Source organism: Puntigrus tetrazona, unplaced genomic scaffold (genome assembly GCF_018831695.1).
Source record: "Puntigrus tetrazona isolate hp1 unplaced genomic scaffold, ASM1883169v1 S000000981, whole genome shotgun sequence".
Taxonomy (NCBI): domain Eukaryota; kingdom Metazoa; phylum Chordata; class Actinopteri; order Cypriniformes; family Cyprinidae; genus Puntigrus; species Puntigrus tetrazona.
In genome coordinates, this window is record NW_025048576.1 from 1 (window position 1) to 12,597 (window position 12,597).

Here is a 12,597-nt window from a genome sequence, read left to right on the forward strand (position 1 = left end):
TACTTGGATGGAGACTGCCTAGGAATACCAGGTGCTGTAAGTTTTTGAGTTTTCACTACTTATCTAATACACTGGCCCTTAGTGTGGCCAAAGTTTGACCAGCTCTTTGCTTTCCCTTACTGCTTATTTAATTCAATTGCCTTTAAAGTAGCTGTTCTTTAAACAGAGTTTGACTGTTTTTAACTACTTAACTAATGCTCTTATCTTTAATGTAGCTCATTTTGAAGTATTTTTTTGTATTTCATTCATTACTTATCTAGTATAATGGCACTTAGTGTGCCTCACCTTAAAATAGGGGGCTTTTGCAGCAGCTTTAGCTTACGGCCATACCACCCTGTTCACGCCTGATCTCGTCTGATCTCAGAAGCTAAGCAGAGTTGGGCCTAGTTAGTACTTGGATGGGAGACTGCCTAGGAATACCAGGTGCTGTAAGTTTTTGAGTTTTTCACTACTTATCTAATACACTGGCCCTTAGTGTGGCCAAAGTTTGACCAGCTCTTTGCTTTCCCTTACTGCTTATTTAATTCAATTGCCTTTAAAGTAGCTGTTCTTTAAACAGAGTTTGACTGTTTTTAACTACTTAACTAATGCTCTTATCTTTAATGTAGCTCATTTTGAAGTATTTTTTTGTATTTCATTCATTACTTATCTAGTATAATGGCATAGTGTGCCTCACCTTAAAATAGGGGCTTTTTGCAGCAGCTTTAAGCTTACGGCCATACCACCCTGTTCACGCCTGATCTCGTCTGATCTCAGAAGCTAAGCAGAGTTGGGCCTAGTTAGTACTTGGATGGGAGACTGCCTAGGAATACCAGGTGCTGTAAGTTTTTGAGTTTTTCACTACTTATCTAATACACTGGCCCTTAGTGTGGCCAAAGTTTGACCAGCTCTTTGCTTTCCCTTACTGCTTATTTAATTCAATTGCCTTTAAAGTAGCTGTTCTTTAAACAGAGTTTGACTGTTTTTAACTACTTAACTAATGCTCTTATCTTTAATGTAGCTCATTTTGAAGTATTTTTTTTTTTGTATTTCATTCATTACTTATCTAGTATAATGGCACTTAGTGTGCCTCACCTTAAAATAGGGGCTTTTTGCAGCAGCTTTAGCTTACGGCCATACCACCCTGTTCACGCCGATCTCGTGATCTGATCTCAGAAGCTAAGCAGAGTTGGGCCTAGTTAGTACTTGGATGGGAGACTGCCTAGGAATACCAGGTGCTGTAAGTTTTTGAGTTTTTCACTACTTATCTAATACACTGGCCCTTAGTGTGGCCAAAGTTTGACCAGCTCTTTGCTTTCCCTTACTGCTTATTTAATTCAATTGCCTTTAAAGTAGCTGTTCTTTAAACAGAGTTTGACTGTTTTTAACTACTTAACTAATGCTCTTATCTTTAATGTAGCTCATTTTGAAGTATTTTTGTATTTCATTCATTACTTATCTAGTATAATGGCACTTAGTGTGCCTCACCTTAAAATAGGGGGCTTTTTGCAGCAGCTTTAGCTTACACGGCCATACCACCCTGTTCACGCCTGATCTCGTCTGATCTCAGAAGCTAAGCAGAGTTGGGCCTAGTTAGTACTTGGATGGGAGACTGCCTAGGAATACCAGGTGCTGTAAGTTTTTGAGTTTTTTCACTACTTATCTAATACACTGGCCCTTAGTGTGGCCAAAGTTTGACCAGCTCTTTGCTTTCCCTTACTGCTTATTTAATTCAATTGCCTTTAAAGTAGCTGTTCTTTAAACAGAGTTTGACTGTTTTTAACTACTTAACTAATGCTCTTATCTTTAATGTAGCTCATTTTGAAGTATTTTTTTTTGTATTTCATTCATTACTTATCTAGTATAATGGCACTTAGTGTGCCTCACCTTAAAATAGGGGCTTTTTGCAGCAGCTTTAGCTTACGGCCATACCACCCTGTTCACGCCTGATCTCGTCTGATCTCAGAAGCTAAGCAGAGTTGGGCCTAGTTAGTACTTGGATGGGAGACTGCCTAGGAATACCAGGTGCTGTAAGTTTTGAGTTTTTCACTACTTATCTAATACACTGGCCCTTAGTGTGGCCAAAGTTTGACCAGCTCTTTGCTTTCCCTTACTGCTTATTTAATTCAATTGCCTTTAAAGTAGCTGTTCTTTAAACAGAGTTTGACTGTTTTTAACTACTTAACTAATGCTCTTATCTTTAATGTAGCTCATTTTGAAGTATTTTTTTGTATTTCATTCATTACTTATCTAGTATAATGGCACTTAGTGTGCCTCACCTTAAAATAGGGGCTTTTTGCAGCAGCTTTCGCTTACGGCCATACCACCCTGTTCACGCCTGATCTCGTCTGATCTCAGAAGCTAAGCAGAGTTGGGCCTAGTTAGTACTTGGATGGGAGACTGCCTAGGAATACCAGGTGCTGTAAGTTTTTGAGTTTTTCACTACTTATCTAATACACTGGCCCTTAGTGTGGCCAAAGTTTGACCAGCTCTTTGCTTTCCCTTACTGCTTATTTAATTCAATTGCCTTTAAAGTAGCTGTTCTTTAAACAGAGTTTGACTGTTTTTAACTACTTAACTAATGCTCTTATCTTTAATGTAGCTCATTTTGAAGTATTTTTTTGTATTTCATTCATTACTTATCTAGTATAATGGCACTTAGTGTGCCTCACCTTAAAATAGGGGCTTTTTGCAGCAGCTTTAGCTTCACGGCCATACCACCCTGTTCACGCCTGATCTCGTCTGATCTCAGAAGCTAAGCAGAGTTGGGCCTAGTTAGTACTTGGATGGGAGACTGCCTAGGAATACCAGGTGCTGTAAGTTTTGAGTTTTTCACTACTTATCTAATACACTGGCCCTTAGTGTGGCCAAAGTTTGACCAGCTCTTTGCTTTCCCTTACTGCTTATTTAATTCAATTGCCTTTAAAGTAGCTGTTCTTTAAACAGAGTTTGACTGTTTTTAACTACTTAACTAATGCTCTTATCTTTAATGTAGCTCATTTTGAAGTTTTTTTTTGTATTTCATTCATTACTTATCTAGTATAATGGCACTTAGTGTGCCTCACCTTAAAATAGGGGGCTTTTTGCAGCAGCTTTAGCTTTACGGCCATACCACCCTGTTCACGCCTGATCTCGTCTGATCTCAGAAGCTAAGCAGAGTTGGGCCTAGTTAGTACTTGGATGGGAGACTGCCTAGGAATACCAGGTGCTGTAAGTTTTGAGTTTTTCACTACTTATCTAATACACTGGCCCTTAGTGTGGCCAAAGTTTGACCAGCTCTTTGCTTTCCCTTACTGCTTATTTAATTCAATTGCCTTTAAAGTAGCTGTTCTTTAAACAGAGTTTGACTGTTTTTAACTACTTAACTAATGCTCTTATCTTTAATGTAGCTCATTTTGAAGTATTTTTTTGTATTTCATTCATTACTTATCTAGTATAATGGCACTTAGTGTGCCTCACCTTAAAATAGGGGGCTTTTGCAGCAGCTTTCGCTTACGGCCATACCACCCTGTTCACGCCTGATCTCGTCTGATCTCAGAAGCTAAGCAGAGTTGGGCCTAGTTAGTACTTGGATGGGAGACTGCCTAGGAATACCAGGTGCTGTAAGTTTTTGAGTTTTCACTACTTATCTAATACACTGGCCCTTAGTGTGGCCAAAGTTTGACCAGCTCTTTGCTTTCCCTTACTGCTTATTTAATTCAATTGCCTTTAAAGTAGCTGTTCTTTAAACAGAGTTTGACTGTTTTTAACTACTTAACTAATGCTCTTATCTTTAATGTAGCTCATTTTGAAGTATTTTTTTGTATTTCATTCATTACTTATCTAGTATAATGGCACTTAGTGTGCCTCACCTTAAAATAGGGGCTTTTTGCAGCAGCTTTAGCTTACGGCCATACCACCCTGTTCACGCCTGATCTCGTCTGATCTCAGAAGCTAAGCAGAGTTGGGCCTAGTTAGTACTTGGATGGGAGACTGCCTAGGAATACCAGGTGCTGTAAGTTTTTGAGTTTTTCACTACTTATCTAATACACTGGCCCTTAGTGTGGCCAAAGTTTGACCAGCTCTTTGCTTTCCCTTACTGCTTATTTAATTCAATTGCCTTTAAAGTAGCTGTTCTTTAAACAGAGTTTGACTGTTTTTAACTACTTAACTAATGCTCTTATCTTTAATGTAGCTCATTTTGAAGTATTTTTTTGTATTTCATTCATTACTTATCTAGTATAATGGCACTTAGTGTGCCTCACCTTAAAATAGGGGCTTTTTGCAGCAGCTTTAGCTTACGGCCATACCACCCTGTTCACGCCTGATCTCGTCTGATCTCAGAAGCTAAGCAGAGTTGGGCCTAGTTAGTACTTGGATGGGAGACTGCCTAGGAATACCAGGTGCTGTAAGTTTTTGAGTTTTTCACTACTTATCTAATACACTGGCCCTTAGTGTGGCCAAAGTTTGACCAGCTCTTTGCTTTCCCTTACTGCTTATTTAATTCAATTGCCTTTAAAGTAGCTGTTCTTTAAACAGAGTTTGACTGTTTTTAACTACTTAACTAATGCTCTTATCTTTAATGTAGCTCATTTTGAAGTATTTTTTTGTATTTCATTCATTACTTATCTAGTATAATGGCACTTAGTGTGCCTCACCTTAAAATAGGGGCTTTTTGCAGCAGCTTTAGCTTTACGGCCATACCACCCTGTTCACGCCTGATCTCGTCTGATCTCAGAAGCTAAGCAGAGTTGGGCCTAGTTAGTACTTGGATGGGAGACTGCCTAGGAATACCAGGTGCTGTAAGTTTTGAGTTTTTCACTACTTATCTAATACACTGGCCCTTAGTGTGGCCAAAGTTTGACCAGCTCTTTGCTTTCCCTTACTGCTTATTTAATTCAATTGCCTTTAAAGTAGCTGTTCTTTAAACAGAGTTTGACTGTTTTTAACTACTTAACTAATGCTCTTATCTTTAATGTAGCTCATTTTGAAGTATTTTTTTGTATTTCATTCATTACTTATCTAGTATAATGGCACTTAGTGTGCCTCACCTTAAAATAGGGGGCTTTTTGCAGCAGCTTTAGCTTACGGCCATACCACCCTGTTCACGCCTGATCTCGTCTGATCTCAGAAGCTAAGCAGAGTTGGGCCTAGTTAGTACTTGGATGGGAGACTGCCTAGGAATACCAGGTGCTGTAAGTTTTTGAGTTTTTCACTACTTATCTAATACACTGGCCCTTAGTGTGGCCAAAGTTTGACCAGCTCTTTGCTTTCCCTTACTGCTTATTTAATTCAATTGCCTTTAAAGTAGCTGTTCTTTAAACAGAGTTTGACTGTTTTTAACTACTTAACTAATGCTCTTATCTTTAATGTAGCTCATTTTGAAGTATTTTTTTGTATTTCATTCATTACTTATCTAGTATAATGGCACTTAGTGTGCCTCACCTTAAAATAGGGGGCTTTTGCAGCAGCTTTAGCTTACGGCCATACCACCCTGTTCACGCCTGATCTCGTCTGATCTCAGAAGCTAAGCAGAGTTGGGCCTAGTTAGTACTTGGATGGGAGACTGCCTAGGAATACCAGGTGCTGTAAGTTTTGAGTTTTTCACTACTTATCTAATACACTGGCCCTTAGTGTGGCCAAAGTTTGACCAGCTCTTTGCTTTCCCTTACTGCTTATTTAATTCAATTGCCTTTAAAGTAGCTGTTCTTTAAACAGAGTTTGACTGTTTTTAACTACTTAACTAATGCTCTTATCTTTAATGTAGCTCATTTTGAAGTATTTTTTTTTGTATTTCATTCATTACTTATCTAGTATAATGGCACTTAGTGTGCCTCACCTTAAAATAGGGCTTTTTGCAGCAGCTTTAGCTACGGCCATACCACCCTGTTCACGCCTGATCTCGTCTGATCTCAGAAGCTAAGCAGAGTTGGGCCTAGTTAGTACTTGGATGGGAGACTGCCTAGGAATACCAGGTGCTGTAAGTTTTTGAGTTTTTCACTACTTATCTAATACACTGGCCCTTAGTGTGGCCAAAGTTTGACCAGCTCTTTGCTTTCCCTTACTGCTTATTTAATTCAATTGCCTTTAAAGTAGCTGTTCTTTAAACAGAGTTTGACTGTTTTTAACTACTTAACTAATGCTCTTATCTTTAATGTAGCTCATTTTGAAGAATTTTTTTTGTATTTCATTCATTACTTATCTAGTATAATGGCATAGTGTGCCTCACCTTAAAATAGGGGCTTTTTGCAGCAGCTTTAAGCTACGGCCATACCACCCTGTTCACGCCTGATCTCGTCTGATCTCAGAAGCTAAGCAGAGTTGGGCCTAGTTAGTACTTGGATGGGGGACTGCCTAGGAATACCAGGTGCTGTAAGTTTTTGAGTTTTTTCACTACTTATCTAATACACTGGCCCTTAGTGTGGCCAAAGTTTGACCAGCTCTTTGCTTTCCCTTACTGCTTATTTAATTCAATTGCCTTTAAAGTAGCTGTTCTTTAAACAGAGTTTGACTGTTTTTAACTACTTAACTAATGCTCTTATCTTTAATGTAGCTCATTTTGAAGTATTTTTTTGTATTTCATTCATTACTTATCTAGTATAATGGCACTTAGTGTGCCTCACCTTAAAATAGGGGCTTTTTGCAGCAGCTTTAGCTTACGGCCATACCACCCTGTTCACGCCTGATCTCGTCTGATCTCAGAAGCTAAGCAGAGTTGGGCCTAGTTAGTACTTGGATGGGAGACTGCCTAGGAATACCAGGTGCTGTAAGTTTTTGAGTTTTTCACTACTTATCTAATACACTGGCCCTTAGTGTGGCCAAAGTTTGACCAGCTCTTTGCTTTCCCTTACTGCTTATTTAATTCAATTGCCTTTAAAGTAGCTGTTCTTTAAACAGAGTTTGACTGTTTTTAACTACTTAACTAATGCTCTTATCTTTAATGTAGCTCATTTTGAAGTATTTTTTGTTTTCATTCATTACTTATCTAGTATAATGGCACTTAGTGTGCCTCACCTTAAAATAGGGGCTTTTTGCAGCAGCTTTCGCTTACGGCCATACCACCCTGTTCACGCCTGATCTCGTCTGATCTCAGAAGCTAAGCAGAGTTGGGCCTAGTTAGTACTTGGATGGGAGACTGCCTAGGAATACCAGGTGCTGTAAAGTTTTGAGTTTTTCACTACTTATCTAATACACTGGCCCTTAGTGTGGCCAAAAAGTTTGACCAGCTCTTTGCTTTCCCTTACTGCTTATTTAATTCAATTGCCTTTAAAGTAGCTGTTCTTTAAACAGAGTTTGACTGTTTTTAACTACTTAACTAATGCTCTTATCTTTAATGTAGCTCATTTTGAAGTATTTTTTGTATTTCATTCATTACTTATCTAGTATAATGGCACTTAGTGTGCCTCACCTTAAAATAGGGGGCTTTTTGCAGCAGCTTTAGCTTACGGCCATACCACCCTGTTCACGCACCTGATCTCGTCTGATCTCAGAAGCTAAGCAGAGTTGGGCCTAGTTAGTACTTGGATGGGAGACTGCCTAGGAATACCAGGTGCTGTAAGTTTTTGAGTTTTTCACTACTTATCTAATACACTGGCCCTTAGTGTGGCCAAAGTTTGACCAGCTCTTTGCTTTCCCTTACTGCTTATTTAATTCAATTGCCTTTAAAGTAGCTGTTCTTTAAACAGAGTTTGACTGTTTTTAACTACTTAACTAATGCTCTTATCTTTAATGTAGCTCATTTTGAAGTATTTTTTTGTATTTCATTCATTACTTATCTAGTATAATGGCACTAGTGTGCCTCACCTTAAAATAGGGGCTTTTTGCAGCAGCTTTAGCTTACGGCCATACCACCCTGTTCACGCCTGATCTCGTCTGATCTCAGAAGCTAAGCAGAGTTGGGCCTAGTTAGTACTTGGATGGGAGACTGCCTAGGAATACCAGGTGCTGTAAGTTTTTGAGTTTTTCACTACTTATCTAATACACTGGCCCTTAGTGTGGCCAAAGTTTGACCAGCTCTTTGCTTTCCCTTACTGCTTATTTAATTCAATTGCCTTTAAAGTAGCTGTTCTTTAAACAGAGTTTGACTGTTTTTAACTACTTAACTAATGCTCTTATCTTTAATGTAGCTCATTTTGAAGTATTTTTTTGTATTTCATTCATTACTTATCTAGTATAATGGCACTTAGTGTGCCTCACCTTAAAATAGGGGGCTTTTTGCAGCAGTTTTAGCTTACGGCCATACCACCCTGTTCACGCCTGATCTCGTCTGATCTCAGAAGCTAAGCAGAGTTGGGCCTAGTTAGTACTTGGATGGGAGACTGCCTAGGAATACCAGGTGCTGTAAGTTTTGAGTTTTTCACTACTTATCTAATACACTGGCCCTTAGTGTGGCCAAAGTTTGACCAGCTCTTTGCTTTCCCTTACTGCTTATTTAATTCAATTGCCTTTAAAGTAGCTGTTCTTTAAACAGAGTTTGACTGTTTTTAACTACTTAACTAATGCTCTTATCTTTAATGTAGCTCATTTTGAAGTATTTTTTTGTATTTCATTCATTACTTATCTAGTATAATGGCACTTAGTGTGCCTCACCTTAAAATAGGGGGCTTTTGCAGCAGCTTTAGCTTACGGCCATACCACCCTGTTCACGCCTGATCTCGTCTGATCTCAGAAGCTAAGCAGAGTTGGGCCTAGTTAGTACTTGGATGGGAGACTGCCTAGGAATACCAGGTGCTGTAAGTTTTGAGTTTTTCACTACTTATCTAATACACTGGCCCTTAGTGTGGCCAAAGTTTGACCAGCTCTTTGCTTTCCCTTACTGCTTATTTAATTCAATTGCCTTTAAAGTAGCTGTTCTTTAAACAGAGTTTGACTGTTTTTAACTACTTAACTAATGCTCTTATCTTTAATGTAGCTCATTTTGAAGTATTTTTTTGTATTTCATTCATTACTTATCTAGTATAATGGCACTTAGTGTGCCTCACCTTAAAATAGGGGCTTTTTGCAGCAGCTTTAGCTTACGGCCATACCACCCTGTTCACGCCTGATCTCGTCTGATCTCAGAAGCTAAGCAGAGTTGGGCCTAGTTAGTACTTGGATGGGAGACTGCCTAGGAATACCAGGTGCTGTAAGTTTTTGAGTTTTTCACTACTTATCTAATACACTGGCCCTTAGTGTGGCCAAAGTTTGACCAGCTCTTTGCTTTCCCTTACTGCTTATTTAATTCAATTGCCTTTAAAGTAGCTGTTCTTTAAACAGAGTTTGACTGTTTTTAACTACTTAACTAATGCTCTTATCTTTAATGTAGCTCATTTTGAAGTATTTTTTTGTATTTCATTCATTACTTATCTAGTATAATGGCACTTAGTGTGCCTCACCTTAAAATAGGGGCTTTTTGCAGCAGCTTTAGCTTACGGCCATACCACCCTGTTCACGCCTGATCTCGTCTGATCTCAGAAGCTAAGCAGAGTTGGGCCTAGTTAGTACTTGGATGGGAGACTGCCTAGGAATACCAGGTGCTGTAAGTTTTTGAGTTTTTCACTACTTATCTAATACACTGGCCCTTAGTGTGGCCAAAGTTTGACCAGCTCTTTGCTTTCCCTTACTGCTTATTTAATTCAATTGCCTTTAAAGTAGCTGTTCTTTAAACAGAGTTTGACTGTTTTTAACTACTTAACTAATGCTCTTATCTTTAATGTAGCTCATTTTGAAGTATTTTTTTGTATTTCATTCATTACTTATCTAGTATAATGGCACTTAGTGTGCCTCACCTTAAAATAGGGGCTTTTTGCAGCAGCTTTCGCTTACGGCCATACCACCCTGTTCACGCCTGATCTCGTCTGATCTCAGAAGCTAAGCAGAGTTGGGCCTAGTTAGTACTTGGATGGGAGACTGCCTAGGAATACCAGGTGCTGTAAGTTTTGAGTTTTTCACTACTTATCTAATACACTGGCCCTTAGTGTGGCCAAAGTTTGACCAGCTCTTTGCTTTCCCTTACTGCTTATTTAATTCAATTGCCTTTAAAGTAGCTGTTCTTTAAACAGAGTTTGACTGTTTTTAACTACTTAACTAATGCTCTTATCTTTAATGTAGCTCATTTTGAAGTATTTTTTTGTATTTCATTCATTACTTATCTAGTATAATGGCACTTAGTGTGCCTCACCTTAAAATAGGGGCTTTTTGCAGCAGCTTTAGCTTACGGCCATACCACCCTGTTCACGCCTGATCTCGTCTGATCTCAGAAGCTAAGCAGAGTTGGGCCTAGTTAGTACTTGGATGGGAGACTGCCTAGGAATACCAGGTGCTGTAAGTTTTGAGTTTTTCACTACTTATCTAATACACTGGCCCTTAGTGTGGCCAAAGTTTGACCAGCTCTTTGCTTTCCCTTACTGCTTATTTAATTCAATTGCCTTTAAAGTAGCTGTTCTTTAAACAGAGTTTGACTGTTTTTAACTACTTAACTAATGCTCTTATCTTTAATGTAGCTCATTTTGAAGTTTTTTTGTATTTCATTCATTACTTATCTAGTATAATGGCACTTAGTGTGCCTCACCTTAAAATAGGGGCTTTTGCAGCAGCTTTAAGCTTACGGCCATACCACCCTGTTCACGCCTGATCTCGTCTGATCTCAGAAGCTAAGCAGAGTTGGGCCTAGTTAGTACTTGGATGGGAGACTGCCTAGGAATACCAGGTGCTGTAAGTTTTTGAGTTTTTCACTACTTATCTAATACACTGGCCCTTAGTGTGGCCAAAGTTTGACCAGCTCTTTGCTTTCCCTTACTGCTTATTTAATTCAATTGCCTTTAAAGTAGCTGTTCTTTAAACAGAGTTTGACTGTTTTTAACTACTTAACTAATGCTCTTATCTTTAATGTAGCTCATTTTGAAAGTTTTTTTGTATTTCATTCATTACTTATCTAGTATAATGGCACTTAGTGTGCCTCACCTTAAAATAGGGGCTTTTTGCAGCAGCTTTAGCTTACGGCCATACCACCCTGTTCACGCCTGATCTCGTCTGATCTCAGAAGCTAAGCAGAGTTGGGCCTAGTTAGTACTTGGATGGGAGACTGCCTAGGAATACCAGGTGCTGTAAGTTTTTGAGTTTTTCACTACTTATCTAATACACTGGCCCTTAGTGTGGCCAAAGTTTGACCAGCTCTTTGCTTTCCCTTACTGCTTATTTAATTCAATTGCCTTTAAAGTAGCTGTTCTTTAAACAGAGTTTGACTGTTTTTAACTACTTAACTAATGCTCTTATCTTTAATGTAGCTCATTTTGAAGTATTTTTTTGTATTTCATTCATTACTTATCTAGTATAATGGCACTTAGTGTGCCTCACCTTAAAATAGGGGCTTTTTGCAGCAGCTTTAGCACGGCCATACCACCCTGTTCACGCCTGATCTCGTCTGATCTCAGAAGCTAAGCAGAGTTGGGCCTAGTTAGTACTTGGATGGGAGACTGCCTAGGAATACCAGGTGCTGTAAGTTTTGAGTTTTTCACTACTTATCTAATACACTGGCCCTTAGTGTGGCCAAAGTTTGACCAGCTCTTTGCTTTCCCTTACTGCTTATTTAATTCAATTGCCTTTAAAGTAGCTGTTCTTTAAACAGAGTTTGACTGTTTTTAACTACTTAACTAATGCTCTTATCTTTAATGTAGCTCATTTTGAAGTATTTTTTTGTATTTCATTCATTACTTATCTAGTATAATGGCACTTAGTGTGCCTCACCTTAAAATAGGGGCTTTTTGCAGCAGCTTTAGCTTACGGCCATACCACCCTGTTCACGCCTGATCTCGTCTGATCTCAGAAGCTAAGCAGAGTTGGGCCTAGTTAGTACTTGGATGGGGAGACTGCCCCTTTAAAGTAGCTGTTCTTTAAACAGAGTTTGACTGTTTTTAACTACTTAACTAATGCTCTTATCTTTAATGTAGCTCATTTTGAAGTATTTTTTTGTATTTCATTCATTACTTATCTAGTATAATGGCACTTAGTGTGCCTCACCTTAAAATAGGGGGCTTTTTGCAGCAGCTTTCGCTTACGGCCATACCACCCTGTTCACGCCTGATCTCGTCTGATCTCAGAAGCTAAGCAGAGTTGGGCCTAGTTAGTACTTGGATGGGAGACTGCCTAGGAATACCAGGTGCTGTAAGTTTTGAGTTTTTCACTACTTATCTAATACACTGGCCCTTAGTGTGGCCAAAGTTTGACCAGCTCTTTGCTTTCCCTTACTGAAAGCATTAGTTAAGTAGTTAAAAACAGTCAAACTCTGTTTAAAGAACAGCTACTTTAAAGGCAATTGAATTAAAAAAGCAGTAAGGGAAAGCAAAGAGCTCTGCTTCCGGCTTGCGACTGTTCGGACGCTCTTGCTTACTGCTCCGCGCTTTGCTTCTTTTTATCTACTTTTATCTACTTTTTCTGATTTTACTAAGTTTTAACTTCAGCATATAGCACAGTGCTCAAACAACACATATTTGGCAAAAACTTTCGGGATTGCAATAATAGCTACTACGAAGAACTAGATTATCTGCCTCCGCTGCTGGCAGCTTACATTCGGAGGCAGGAAAACACAGCTTCCTATTTTCAACAAACAAGAAAGAAAATGCCTCTTCTGGAATCTACTTGCTGCACAAACTGCCACAGACT

General features: G+C 38.9%; 20 non-coding genes and 10 pseudogenes across 20 annotated transcripts; all 30 read left to right on the forward strand.

Annotated features, from left to right (window-relative positions):
• The first annotated feature begins 316 nt into the window (after positions 1-316).
• On the forward strand, positions 317-435 carry LOC122338154. Its single transcript, XR_006249724.1, has one exon. It is a non-coding gene; the product is annotated as a 5S ribosomal RNA (ribosomal RNA).
• Positions 436-708: 273 nt separating this feature from the next.
• On the forward strand, positions 709-827 carry LOC122338211. Its single transcript, XR_006249738.1, has one exon. It is a non-coding gene; the product is annotated as a 5S ribosomal RNA (ribosomal RNA).
• A 278-nt stretch (positions 828-1,105) lies between these two features.
• On the forward strand, positions 1,106-1,226 carry LOC122338196 (annotated as a pseudogene).
• A 275-nt stretch (positions 1,227-1,501) lies between these two features.
• On the forward strand, positions 1,502-1,620 carry LOC122338172 (annotated as a pseudogene).
• A 277-nt stretch (positions 1,621-1,897) lies between these two features.
• On the forward strand, positions 1,898-2,016 carry LOC122338222. Its single transcript, XR_006249749.1, has one exon. It is a non-coding gene; the product is annotated as a 5S ribosomal RNA (ribosomal RNA).
• A 273-nt stretch (positions 2,017-2,289) lies between these two features.
• LOC122338234 lies at positions 2,290-2,408 on the forward strand. Its single transcript, XR_006249761.1, has one exon. It is a non-coding gene; the product is annotated as a 5S ribosomal RNA (ribosomal RNA).
• A 275-nt stretch (positions 2,409-2,683) lies between these two features.
• LOC122338159 lies at positions 2,684-2,802 on the forward strand (annotated as a pseudogene).
• Positions 2,803-3,077: 275 nt separating this feature from the next.
• On the forward strand, positions 3,078-3,196 carry LOC122338240 (annotated as a pseudogene).
• A 273-nt stretch (positions 3,197-3,469) lies between these two features.
• LOC122338247 lies at positions 3,470-3,588 on the forward strand. Its single transcript, XR_006249762.1, has one exon. It is a non-coding gene; the product is annotated as a 5S ribosomal RNA (ribosomal RNA).
• A 273-nt stretch (positions 3,589-3,861) lies between these two features.
• LOC122338160 lies at positions 3,862-3,980 on the forward strand. Its single transcript, XR_006249725.1, has one exon. It is a non-coding gene; the product is annotated as a 5S ribosomal RNA (ribosomal RNA).
• Positions 3,981-4,254: 274 nt separating this feature from the next.
• Positions 4,255-4,373, forward strand: LOC122338171. The gene has a single exon (XR_006249726.1). It is a non-coding gene; the product is annotated as a 5S ribosomal RNA (ribosomal RNA).
• Positions 4,374-4,648: 275 nt separating this feature from the next.
• On the forward strand, positions 4,649-4,767 carry LOC122338241 (annotated as a pseudogene).
• A 274-nt stretch (positions 4,768-5,041) lies between these two features.
• Positions 5,042-5,160, forward strand: LOC122338182. The gene has a single exon (XR_006249727.1). It is a non-coding gene; the product is annotated as a 5S ribosomal RNA (ribosomal RNA).
• A 274-nt stretch (positions 5,161-5,434) lies between these two features.
• LOC122338193 lies at positions 5,435-5,553 on the forward strand. Its single transcript, XR_006249730.1, has one exon. It is a non-coding gene; the product is annotated as a 5S ribosomal RNA (ribosomal RNA).
• A 273-nt stretch (positions 5,554-5,826) lies between these two features.
• On the forward strand, positions 5,827-5,945 carry LOC122338155 (annotated as a pseudogene).
• Positions 5,946-6,218: 273 nt separating this feature from the next.
• LOC122338156 lies at positions 6,219-6,337 on the forward strand (annotated as a pseudogene).
• A 275-nt stretch (positions 6,338-6,612) lies between these two features.
• Positions 6,613-6,731, forward strand: LOC122338204. Its single transcript, XR_006249732.1, has one exon. It is a non-coding gene; the product is annotated as a 5S ribosomal RNA (ribosomal RNA).
• Positions 6,732-7,003: 272 nt separating this feature from the next.
• Positions 7,004-7,122, forward strand: LOC122338250 (annotated as a pseudogene).
• A 276-nt stretch (positions 7,123-7,398) lies between these two features.
• LOC122338235 lies at positions 7,399-7,519 on the forward strand (annotated as a pseudogene).
• Positions 7,520-7,792: 273 nt separating this feature from the next.
• Positions 7,793-7,911, forward strand: LOC122338205. The gene has a single exon (XR_006249733.1). It is a non-coding gene; the product is annotated as a 5S ribosomal RNA (ribosomal RNA).
• A 275-nt stretch (positions 7,912-8,186) lies between these two features.
• LOC122338206 lies at positions 8,187-8,305 on the forward strand. The gene has a single exon (XR_006249734.1). It is a non-coding gene; the product is annotated as a 5S ribosomal RNA (ribosomal RNA).
• Positions 8,306-8,578: 273 nt separating this feature from the next.
• Positions 8,579-8,697, forward strand: LOC122338207. Its single transcript, XR_006249735.1, has one exon. It is a non-coding gene; the product is annotated as a 5S ribosomal RNA (ribosomal RNA).
• Positions 8,698-8,970: 273 nt separating this feature from the next.
• Positions 8,971-9,089, forward strand: LOC122338208. The gene has a single exon (XR_006249736.1). It is a non-coding gene; the product is annotated as a 5S ribosomal RNA (ribosomal RNA).
• A 274-nt stretch (positions 9,090-9,363) lies between these two features.
• LOC122338210 lies at positions 9,364-9,482 on the forward strand. Its single transcript, XR_006249737.1, has one exon. It is a non-coding gene; the product is annotated as a 5S ribosomal RNA (ribosomal RNA).
• A 274-nt stretch (positions 9,483-9,756) lies between these two features.
• LOC122338212 lies at positions 9,757-9,875 on the forward strand. Its single transcript, XR_006249739.1, has one exon. It is a non-coding gene; the product is annotated as a 5S ribosomal RNA (ribosomal RNA).
• A 273-nt stretch (positions 9,876-10,148) lies between these two features.
• Positions 10,149-10,267, forward strand: LOC122338213. The gene has a single exon (XR_006249740.1). It is a non-coding gene; the product is annotated as a 5S ribosomal RNA (ribosomal RNA).
• A 271-nt stretch (positions 10,268-10,538) lies between these two features.
• LOC122338214 lies at positions 10,539-10,657 on the forward strand. The gene has a single exon (XR_006249741.1). It is a non-coding gene; the product is annotated as a 5S ribosomal RNA (ribosomal RNA).
• A 273-nt stretch (positions 10,658-10,930) lies between these two features.
• LOC122338215 lies at positions 10,931-11,049 on the forward strand. Its single transcript, XR_006249742.1, has one exon. It is a non-coding gene; the product is annotated as a 5S ribosomal RNA (ribosomal RNA).
• Positions 11,050-11,321: 272 nt separating this feature from the next.
• Positions 11,322-11,440, forward strand: LOC122338181 (annotated as a pseudogene).
• A 547-nt stretch (positions 11,441-11,987) lies between these two features.
• LOC122338216 lies at positions 11,988-12,106 on the forward strand. The gene has a single exon (XR_006249743.1). It is a non-coding gene; the product is annotated as a 5S ribosomal RNA (ribosomal RNA).
• Positions 12,107-12,597: the final 491 nt, after the last annotated feature.